This window comes from Tyto alba, unplaced genomic scaffold, assembly GCF_018691265.1.
Source record: "Tyto alba isolate M040663 unplaced genomic scaffold, T.alba_DEE_v4.0 Super-Scaffold_8, whole genome shotgun sequence".
In the NCBI taxonomy this organism is placed as follows: domain Eukaryota; kingdom Metazoa; phylum Chordata; class Aves; order Strigiformes; family Tytonidae; genus Tyto; species Tyto alba.
In genome coordinates this window covers 3,533,643-3,544,850 of record NW_024881329.1, presented here as the reverse complement: position 1 = coordinate 3,544,850, position 11,208 = coordinate 3,533,643, and the positions used below count along the sequence as shown (strand labels likewise).

The 11,208-nt window shown below is 48.7% G+C and overlaps 1 long non-coding RNA gene across 1 annotated transcript; it reads right to left on the bottom strand.

The window, feature by feature from the left end:
• Positions 1–745: 745 nt before the first annotated feature.
• LOC122152568 lies at positions 746–5,136 on the bottom strand. Its single transcript, XR_006164657.1, has 2 exons — positions 3,643–5,136; positions 746–2,537 (listed from the first exon to the last, which is right to left on the bottom strand). It is a non-coding gene; the product is annotated as an uncharacterized LOC122152568 (long non-coding RNA).
• Between the last annotated feature and the right edge of the window lie 6,072 nt (positions 5,137–11,208).

Sequence of the window (11,208 nt, the reverse complement as noted above, 5' to 3'; positions counted from 1 at the left end):
GAGGGCCCCATAAAATGAATGATTCTGGATCTCACGCTCCTGAGGAGGTCTCGGTTACTCCAGCAGTTGCCGCTCGTAGCGGGAGCGACCATAGGGGACGGAGGGAGGGAAGGGTGGTTTGGCAGGCTTTGCCGTATCGTCGCCCTGGTGTTAGAGTGGGAAGGAGCACCAGGACTCTGCTCTCCCTTCCAATCTATACTTTTGCATAGATGTTAAGTTAAAAAGAAGCCAAAAAACCCCAGAGTGGATAGACCCTGAGGCTGAGATTGAATCGAATGCATCCGCTTGAATTCCTGCACAGCTGCTGGTGACAGGAGGCTCCCAATTCCTCCCGGGTCAGACTTCCCTGCGAGCAGCACCGATGTTGGGACGTTTATGGGGTGACAAAAAACGAGACAGTTCCCCCCTTGCGCCATGTGCGCCGGGGCCAAACCCCTCCGCTCCCTCCTGGAGTAACTCACGGCATCCCCTCCGCCAAGTCCTGCGGCTCGGCAGCCAGCGTGGCTGCCTCTCCATCCATGTCAGAAACCTGAACTCCCCCACTTCTCCTTGGGAGAGGGAGGTTGTTCCTTCAACTATCTCCAGTCCCTTGTTATCTTGCTTTCCTTGTCAGCCAGTGAACTGTGAAGCAGCAACAGAGAGAAAAATGAACTCTGACCTCATTTCCCCCCCCCCCTACAATTAGCCAGAACTGTGCTTTTTTTTTTTTTTTTTTTTTTTTTTTTTTTTCCCCTCCCCTCCCCACTTTTTAAATGATTAATAAGACAATTTGGTCCTTAGCTTCTGCAGTGAGGCGAGTGTGCTGACAAAGCACTATGATGCCTCTTCCAGGTCACCCGGCAGCAGGCCATGTCTTTATGAAAACATAAAAATTGGAGGGACTTATTTGAGGAATTTGGAGACTGAGACACAGGAATTTTGCCCTTCAGACCCTGGCAACTGCATGTCTGCAGTGGTCTCTGAGCCACAGCGACTGTCATAGAAAGGAGTAGCTGCCTAACAGCAACCTGCGAGCTCTGAAAAACAAATCTTTTTCTCCTTTTGTTATGTTTCTGTAAAATATGCAGCCACTGCCCTTTGCTTGCTTTGTGTGGTGACAGCCTCAGGGTGTGCAGCAGGCTGGATCCAGTGGCCAAACACAGATCTGTAAACACCCTCGATGGCAGTGCGCGGGGGATCCCTGCTCCCACTCGCCCTGTGCCTCGGCATCGCTCTGCCACGTGTGCTCATCCCTCTCCTGAGTTTCCTAAGCTCCTGGTGCAGTGGGGAGAAGGGAATTCAAGCAAGGGGGAGTCTGTTCTCTTAAATCGTCCTTCCTATGTCTGTGCCTGCTTCACGCCACCTGATGCATTTGGAGACAGAAGGAGCCCCTGTGCGCTCCTGGGCTTTGCGGGGGTAGGAAGGACTCACACCACAGGGATGCTCCTGCAGCGGCTGGCCAGGTGTGGGCAGGCAGGGAAAGGATCTTTGCTGGGGCAGCCATGGATGGGCAAAGCTCTGGAGAACCACGGGGGGGGGAACAATCCTGCATTGGCTTCTGCTTGATAGCTTAACGGCTTGCTTGGCTCTCCCCCCTAACAGCAGGTAGTGCCTGCCCTCCGTCCTGTCAATTAGAAAGCAGCGTTTCAGGAGCTGCTTTTCACACCGCTCCCAGCAGACCCCCTCTGCATCACTGGGGCTTGAGAAATCCAATACCAGGCCAGTGGATGCAATATGTTTAAGGCATTTTAAAAGCCGATGAGTGCACAGGTGGAGTTTGCCATCCTGCAGGCTGCTGCTGGAATGGTAGTGGGATTTGAGCCTTTTTGAAAGCAACTTCGGCACGTTAGAGAAGCGATCTGCTCTTAGCTGTTGCTGTGGAGTGGTCTGCAGAGTAAATGACGTGATTCTTGCCATATTGTGATGTCCTTGTGTGCCGTCATGGGTCACTTGACCTGAGGAGGAAGGCATGCTCTTGGCTGAAAGACAGTGGTGGCAACTGCCAGGGGGACTCGCTGAGCGGAGAAGCCAGTGAGGGAGCATGGAGTCTCCTCCAGAGACATGAATGAAATAGAAAACATTTTATTACACCTCTTGATACCATCCATATGGTTAAGTGGATTTCAAGGCTGCAGCACTTGACTAAAAGAAGCATATTCTAGGATCAAGACTCATGGTTTCACCCGCAGACCATCTGCCCTGTAGGCTTTTGGTGGCCTTGGTTCCATCCGTTCCACCCTTGACCTGTAGGTGACAAGGTCTCTATTAGCCCCTGCAGCCTCTCTCCGCCTTACTGCCCTTGACACTGACCAGCTCTAAGGAGGAGCATTTCCCTGCCCTTTCCAGGAGGCCTCCCCAGCTCTTTCAATCTTTCTTGGAAGAGCTGTTATCTGTCCAGATGTTCACAAGGGGGAGGACTCCAAGATGAGCCTTCTTCATTACCTCCAACAAACTCTCCCTTTGCTCTGGCAGATGCTTCCCACTCCTCCCACTGTGCAGCTGGGACAGGGAGAAGACGTCAAAATTTACGGGGCTGGTAGATACGGCCATTGGTGTGGCTACAGAGGAGAAAAGAAACAGCAGTCGCTGCCCCTGGACATGCACTCTGAAATGACAAAGATGTCCCGCTAATTCACGTATGCCACTTAATAATTAAAAACTCCCATACAATTGTTTAGCAAATGCTAGTTTTCAGTCATCACTATGAATTTTTTACTGTAGTACCTCCCAGGAGCAAGTCCGATTGGGCTCCCGTCATGCTATGCAATCTGTGAGCAGCCAGGGAGGCTGAATTCCTTTCTCTAGGAGTTGACAGTCCAAATAAACAAGGCAGACAAAGGAGAGGAGGGGAAACAGAAGCTCAGGGGAGGTGAAGTGAGTTGTCCAAGGTCACGCAGCAGGTCAGTGCCAAAGCTGGGAGCAGAACCCATGCTGCCAGCTCCTGCTCTCATGCTCTATCTCCCTGGGGAAGACTGGGCCAAAATAATTTGTGAGACAAAGAACTTCTATCACATTCCTCCTGGCACCATGAAGTTCTTCAGCTTGTGCAAATAAAGCACAGCCAGATAAAGAGGCAACTGGGCACCAGTTATATTTTGGTTTGCTAGGTCTTTGTTTCTTCACATTAGTAACGTTAGAAAAAATCTTTACCAGCTAGACTAACCCATTGTCTGGGTAGAAATATCAGAGTCAAAGAAGAGCATTGCTTTGGGCCACTGATCTACAGATCTGGATGGTGGGATGCAAGGTTGGATGGTATCTGCTGGAAGGAAGGCGCTGGCCTCCAACCCCTAAGCCAGCACAGCTTGGAGATGACATCCCCTCTTGCTGCACACTGTCACTGAGACTATGGCAGAGGTGCTGACCAGCAGCCTGGGCAGCTGCAGGGAGAGACAGGGGAGAAAGAGCAGTGATGAAGTAAGGAACCAGCCGTGCTCCATTGTGATTTCCCTCTGGAGGGAGGTGAAGAAGCTGATGAGGCCCCAAGGAGGCACCTTCTGTGAGTACAACCAGGCAATGGAACATCTCAATATGATTTCAGAGCGTGGTTGAGGTGGTGTGGCTGCTGCTTGAGGGGTAATGATAATCTCAGGACCCGTCCTGTCTCCTCTGAGAAGTAGGAAAAGCCAGCAAGGAAGCAAAGCAGCATCCTCAGGGACTCACCTGTTCTTTGCCTGGGGCAGAGCTGGTGAGCCTGGTTCTCTCTCGATCCCACTGGAGGCATCACTGCTTTCATGTTCCATAATTTATCTTTCAGCCGTTTCTCAGGACACCGAGGGTCCTGATGTACACAGCATCCATCCAGATGGATGCACCTCACCATCAAAATGGAATCGGCCAGGTCTCCCTTTACTCCTTTAGGTGACAGGGTATTAGCATAACACCTCTATGTTTTGGGTTTGGGTTGTTTGGGTTTTTTTGGGTTTGGTTTTTTTTTTTTTTTTTTTACTGTCTTCTACTAAACTCTGGCTGGTTTGTTCTTACACTGTTGTGGTAGGGAGGGAGGGCTGGATGCTGGACTAGGACATCTGGCACGCATGTAAGGGGCTGGCAAGCTCAGACTCAAGCCATCAGGCCCTTGTCTCCACCATGCTACAAGGCAAAAACCTTTCTGAAACTGAACTGCCCTCCCTTCTCAGCAGTGTCATCCTTTTGGGAGCACGGATCCAAGAAGAGCTGCAGCACCACATGAACACGTCTTTGGGAATCTGGAGAGGTGACTATTCTTGTTTTTGCAATTGATTAAATGATCTTTCATTAACAGATGTTAAACACAAGAACTTTCACCTCCACTTCCCTCTTCCCCACAGACAATTTTCTTGCAGCGCAAGGAGGGCCTGATCTCAGTGGCAGGGCTGGGCAGGTACAAGCTGATTAAGCCATGCTGGCTGGCTGAAATGTCACTGGCCGATGTTGTCAATTATCTGCAAAAGCTTGTTTATCTCCTGCATACTGTTTTGTTGCTAGCTGCTCGACTGCTCTAAGGACATGTGCCATCCGTGCCCTGGGTGGCCCTGATGCCCTCAGACCTCCCTCACCCCATCTGAGTCTCAGGCGATTCTCAGGGCAAGATAAGGACCACAGCAGCAGCTGCAGGAGCATATGGTAGCAGACCAGGGTTGGAACTTATGCCATTTATGTCATATGAGATGTCTTTGCATGGAAGAGCACTCGTATTGGCCCATCTTCCCAGTGTACTGTCCTGTGAACCAGCCTGCCTGCCACGAAAGAGCAAGAAGGAGAAAAAAAAAAAAGAAGAAAGAAAAAAAAAAAAAGCATAAAACTAATTAAGTAGCATGGCCGTTTAGCAATGGACTCCAGAAATTCTTGCTGTTGTCCCTGAAGTCAGGGTATCGAGTGCCACGTCTGATTGAGGGGCTGCCACAAGTGTCTGTCGCCTCACCTCCAGTAAAGCCCATCACAAAAACTGCCTGCTGCCAAACACAGGCAGTGAAAACTGGCAGGATCTGCTCGTTCCATCCTACATCAGGCTTTGAAATGGTGATGTCGGTGTGGACATGCAATGAAAAATGCTGAGCCGAAATCTTCTGTTGGTGTACCTTTGATGTCAGTGCCACCAAACTCAGCAGAGACATTTTTGATGGGTCACCTGTGAATGAGAGCACTTGAAGCTGCTGGCCTGGACATCCACTTGAATCTTGCCCACATGTTTTTTTGGCCTGGAAATGGTAAGAGTTAACCAGAATCAGAAAGACTGGTTTCAGCAGGGTCAGAAATTACTGCAAGACAGCATTCCTCGGGGTATTTCAGTGCCTCTACCTCCAGTCAAATCCCAAAGAGGGCAGAGGAATGCGAAAGTTGAAAAAAGGGTTGACTGAACTTTTCAAACTCAACAGAAGGGTCAAGTGTTGTTTGGTTCAAGTCTCAGGCAAAGGCTGGGTACGGCTCTTTGTCTACTGGAGGAGGTTCACGTGTACCTGGTTCAAAAATAACGTCATGGCCATTGGTCAGGAGGGACAGTAAGGAAGTGGACTCAGCTTAATTCTCATAGAACATATGACTGACAGGAAAAATATGTGGTTTAGCAAATCTGTCACTCTCAGCAGTTTCAGTCCAGTTAAGGGCTGAGACGTCAGCGGCCGAGCAGAGGTATGAGTTACCTGCCCGCAGCCCCGTGGCCAGGCAACACCCCCGTGACTCCAGCCGTGCCATGCATGGGTGCCCATGGGGCACACAGCCCCGCGAGGGCACGAGGCTGGCACAGCTTCATCCCCCCCGTGCAAGAAGAAGGGCAGGTGCCCGAGGCCAAAGGGCTCCTGTGAGACTCGAGGTGCGCTAGGAGGACTTCATGGTGTCCGACCTGCCATGCTGACAAATCCTCAACTCAATCCGCTGTGCTGCCACCAGTTTTTTTGTGTGACTTTGAGCAAGTTAGTCAGACCTCCTTTTTTAAGAAGTCCTCAGGAGACCATGGAGATAAATAAGCAGAAAAGCGGTGCTCGGAGATACTGTGGAAATGATGGAAGGATGCCATGTAAGTACAAAGGATGGGAGTTATGCACAAAACCACATTCACCCATTTTAAGACAAGGCTAAGGGCCCTACTCATTCATGCACTTCTGAATTCAAATAAATATCCCTTAATAGGAAAACAAATGCCATTTACAGGTAACCTGAAGTACTGTTTTAAATGGGTGTCTTGAGGAATGCAAGCAAGTCTTTGGTGTTGTTTTACCTCCATTCTTCACTCTCCCTCCCACTTGAAAGGGTTTGAATTGGCCAGAAACAGCAAGCAATGTGAGAGAGAGAGTTTAACCATTAATAAGGGTGGACAATGGTTAGGGAGGTAGCTAAGTACTCTGATTATACCTAACCAGATGGCTTCTTGTCTCTGTGTCATTGAGTTTTGGGAGGTTTTTTTTTGGCAAACTGGCCTTGGCTAAAGCCTTTTGAGGAGTTAATGAGCCAGAGGAGAATCATCTTTCCCATGGGCATGATTCAAGCCTATGGTTCTTGCAGGTTTTCATGGCTACCATGTGCAGGAGTGCAGCCATGATGGGGGGTTATACATGCTGGCACTCTGCTAAAGGGCTTCACAGCTTGGAAAAACCCTGGCTCTCCTCTCAGCAGAGCCTCAAGAAAGACTTAGACCAAACCAATGGGTGTTTGGGCAAAGGCAGTGTCTGGCTGAATGCAACATCAGCTCCAGGTGTCAGCAGAAGGAGACATTTCAGGGTTACTGTAATGTACATCACTTGGGGGCTGTTGGGGGAACAGGCATGTTGCAGACTCTCCTCCCATCCTTTGCCTTCATCAGGATCCATCCCTCCTGGGCAAAGGGCTTAGAGTACTCACATCAGAAGGGGCTGATCCTTTGGCTGCCTGGCCACGGCCACACAGGAAGGAGGACAGCCAGCAAAGCTGCTCTCAGCAGAACCATTCCTGGGACTTCTCCCATTTTTCAGAGAAACCCCTTCAGAAACATCCCAGGATCCATACTGTAACACTCGTTGGCACTAAAAGCTGGGTTTCTTCTTCACCCATCTGTTTAGGATCCTCAGCCTGTTAGTAAAAGAAAAATAAAAAAGGTGCTCTGATACGTTTCTGGATTGCGTCTGAGTTGATAGTTGCTGCAAAACGAGAGAGATCGTCGGATTCATTGATCTGAAGAAAAATAAAAAAGAAAGGAAATAAAGTCACAATATGCAACGCTTGTCAAAAAGCAGGGTTAGGGTTGGGGAAAGAAGCTGGGCAGCTGTTTTGGAGTTGCCACTAGAAATTAGCATTTTGAGGAGGGATCAAAGTTTGCGATCAGAGAGGTGACTTTAACCAGTTCGGGTCTACTGCCTCTCTGCCTCTTGGGTAACATGAAAGCAGCTTTGAACACTGACAAAAACAAGTTTTCCCTAAAGTCAGCACTCCCAAGCTTGTGCAAAGCTAAAAGAGGGAACTGCCAGCTAGTTTTTGCTTCTCCCACCAGCAAGGCCACCAGCTGAATCCTGACCTCAGCATGTTTTTGGTAGGTGACAGCTTAAAAGCAGGAAGGACAAGCACAGGAATACGAACACAGCAAGAGCCACCTGAATCCTCCTCTCTCAGATGTGAAGTGAAACCCGTAATCAACTGTTTCAGAAATTCCAGTAAAGTTCAGAGCTCTGACACGGTCCATATAGTCTGGAAACTTTTAAATAAACATCCTGACTTCTGAATTGCATAGAAGACTGGAAGCAACCTCACTTCTTGCTCAGATACCGCGTGAGGCTTGCAGCGTTGCCAGGTGGGGGGAAAAAAACTACCTTGGTTTAACCTATAGACAGTGTGCAACCTGGAAAGGCAGGAGTCATTCAAAGGAAATATAGCTGGGACACAAAGCAGTTTTGCTGAGGTCATCTTATTGATTCTGATCTGTCATGAGGGATGCTTCAGGTACTGACCAAACCCAGCTGCTATGAGAATTGCTTTCCAAATTTTTTAAAACCTTGTTCCCAATGTCTGTGTGAGCCACAGATCTGCTCCTACTCTTGGCAGTGTCGCTGGACATAGTTGTGTCCTAACGAAGTGACGGAAATTGAGAAGTTGTGCTTAAAAGCCAAAGGGCCTGATAGGAATAATCCCAAATTGGGCTCAGAAAGAAGAGTGAGCGAGTCAAGCTACATTGACAGACTGGTGGTCTTGCTTTCTCAGGGCTTCATATAAGGCACTTAAGATCCCTGCAAAACCTAAGAAAGAAACACTCAGAGGATTTAATAAAAAAAAAGAGTCTCAAGCTCTTCCCTCCACCACCGCCCCAAAATACGATTGTATTTTAAAAACACTTATCAGCATGGTGGAGACAATCTTCATGCCTTGTGTAAAATCTAGCATTTCCCAAGTGACACCTTAAAACATGACATATTTTTGTCACACAGTTCTCAGCCTGCTTAGCAGCTGAACTTTAAGGTGAGAAGAGCTGTAGCTCTGATCCAGTACGTGCGTGTATTGCTACAAAGCACAGCACGAGGGCAAAGAGCCCTGATGCTTAGTGAATAATCAATAGACTAAGTGGGAAACTCTGTTTCCCAATCCTGTGAAAACTTCCAGAATATCAGAAATGGTTTTGGGTTTTTTTTTTTGTTTTTTTTTTTTTTTTTTTTTCCTCTTTCCTCAATCAGGAGGAAGCCAGAACTTGGAAAACTTGATTGAAACCTGAGTTACAATATGTCCAGAGGAGATCAATGACAACAAAACATTTCAGTGTTGACCTTTCCCAACTTTTTTATTCCACGTTTACTGTGTTCATAATACTATTACTGAACCTAAAATATTTTCAGCACAAGATTCCCCAGAGCTGAGACCACTGACCAGACTCTTTGCTTTCACTGATAATTGAAACTCTACTTTTTTTCCCACAGATAGTATTGCTTTGGAGTAAATGGCATTTTCAGGTTAAAAAACGGAAACTTTTTCGAAGGAAAACTACTGACCACCTTGAAGAATGAGATCACACAAGGGCCCTGTAGCTTGCACACTGAATTAACCTGTAAAGGTTTGCTTCAACATACACCCCTGGGCAGGAGTAGCTCAGACCAGCTGTAGAGGAGCCGCTCGCTGCGGCTCGCCGTCATCCCTGTGACTTACTCGAGACCCCTGTGGAGGGACCTTGGACAACTGGGACCTGTTCCTCAGCCAGAGCAGTAGGTTCTGTGCCGCAGAGCGGGAAGCACATGCAGAACAAAAGGCGCATGCCAGCTCCTTCGAATGTGGCTCCGTGTGCCCCTGGCAGGGCTGTGGCCAGTCTCCGCAGGTGGCTCCATCCCCTACGCCAGCACGCCCAGGGCGACTTTCATTTGCACCCTCTCCCCCCCGCTAGCTGCACTTCAGGCCGTGAAGAAGGAGCTGGGGAATGTGCTGAAATACCTCCTTCCCCAAACCGCAGCGTTTGCTGCTGCCGTTTGGTCCCATCTGATAAAACAAAACACAGACGGCGAAACCCGCGCCGCTCGCTTCCTCCCTCTGACGAGGGAGTGAGCTCAGCACGCCCCGGCGTCGCAGCCAAATCCCGCAGGGGTAATTTAATCGCATTCCTGCCCTGTCTGCCTCAGTTACCCCACTTGGACGTGTTATGTCTCCGCGTTTCCTGTTGTGGCATCCTCGGCATTCCCCACCGCACTCCCAGCCGCGTTGCTCCCCCGCGGACGTTGCTGCCCAGGACTCTTTGCCGGCACACATGCAAGCTGTCGGAGGCAGTGGGACACATTCCTGGGATGGATAGGTAAAAGCTCGTTCGGATCTATTCAACCCAGGACTTCTCAATCACGGCAGGTCCGGGGACGCGCGTGTGTTTGATTTTTGCCTTGGCACCGTATTGAGAGCAGGGTGTCAGGGGGGAGTTTAGATTTAGGACTGATTTTAGGGGATTGATGGGACCTACCAAGTGGGCGATTCCCTCCTTGTGAGGTTTGCTATCAGAAACTTAGTGAGAGTTTTAGAAAGAGCACAAAACTCACAAGTGCTGAAAGCCACTGTAAAAACACCTCCTAATGAGCAAATTAACAGCACATTCCCAGACCTCATCAGTCAGGGCTCTGCATGCGACCCTAAATGATGGAAAAATCTATTTTAAGAATGTTCAGGGAACTTCTCAGGATGTAAGTTTTTTCTTTTTTCTTTTTTTTTTTTGTGTGTGCACTCAATAGAATATTTTGTGCGCTGCCTCAAGCAGAACCTCTGCTCGGTGCCCAGAATCCAGACACACAAGACACTGAAATATGGTGAGTAGGGGTCTCTTTGGGGAAGTGTAAGAGATGAGACTTCCTTTGGAAGCACCTGCTTTCAGCCAATACCAGTGTCTTGCCTCACTGGTAGAAATATATTGAACACAAAAGGCTTGTCTGATCGATATTCTCGTCCATTTAAATATGTGGGTGAACAAGGAAGCAATTCATGAGTGATTGGGATAGGGGGTGGGAGATGGGGAAAATAAGGACGTGGGACAGAGTGCAAAGAATACCATCAATTATGTGATATCATTGCCCATCTTGCTGAAAAAGTCACATAGGCAAAATTTATTATTATTATTATTATTATTACTACTACTACTACTATTATTATTATTATTATTATTACTAACTTGCAAACTGTCAAATGTTTTTTCCATTAGAATTTCCAAATGTCTTCAGACTGCAAAATCTTCATCAGTTGTTGGCTTTTTGCCTGCGTGGTTGCATCTGGTCCGGGGCCGCCCGCTGCAGGCAGGGCTGAATTGATGGGCAGGCTGCCTCCTCGTCCCGTCCCGACCCCCCCAGAAGGGCTCTGGTCCCATTTTTGTGCTGCATAGATGCGGGGAGGTGCAGCAGTGGGAACACGTAGGAGTGGGCTGTGTTGCGGGCCGCAGTGATGCTCCTTGGGCTCTCTTCCATCACTGCAAACGTAGCAAATGGATTTAAAAAGTGGAGAAACGGTCAAATTGAGTGGATAGAGGAGATCTGGCTTAAACAAGGGAGGTGTGGCTCTGCCCTAGCTACCATGGATATCAGTGAAGGTAGCCAGGGGCAGGCACATGAAGATCACCAGAAATATTGAGCAGCAAGAGGGGAGATCCCACTGTTTGGCTCCTCTTCCTTCCCCTCCTGCTCCTGTTTTTACAGCCCCCCTAATGACCCACCTATGTTGGCCTGCCGGGCTTTTGACTCACGTGTGTGCTTTGGGAACCAAGTTCAGAGCCCCAAATTAGAAAGAGGATGAAAAGAAAACGATTTTCTGACACAGCTTAGCTGGAATGAACGTGCT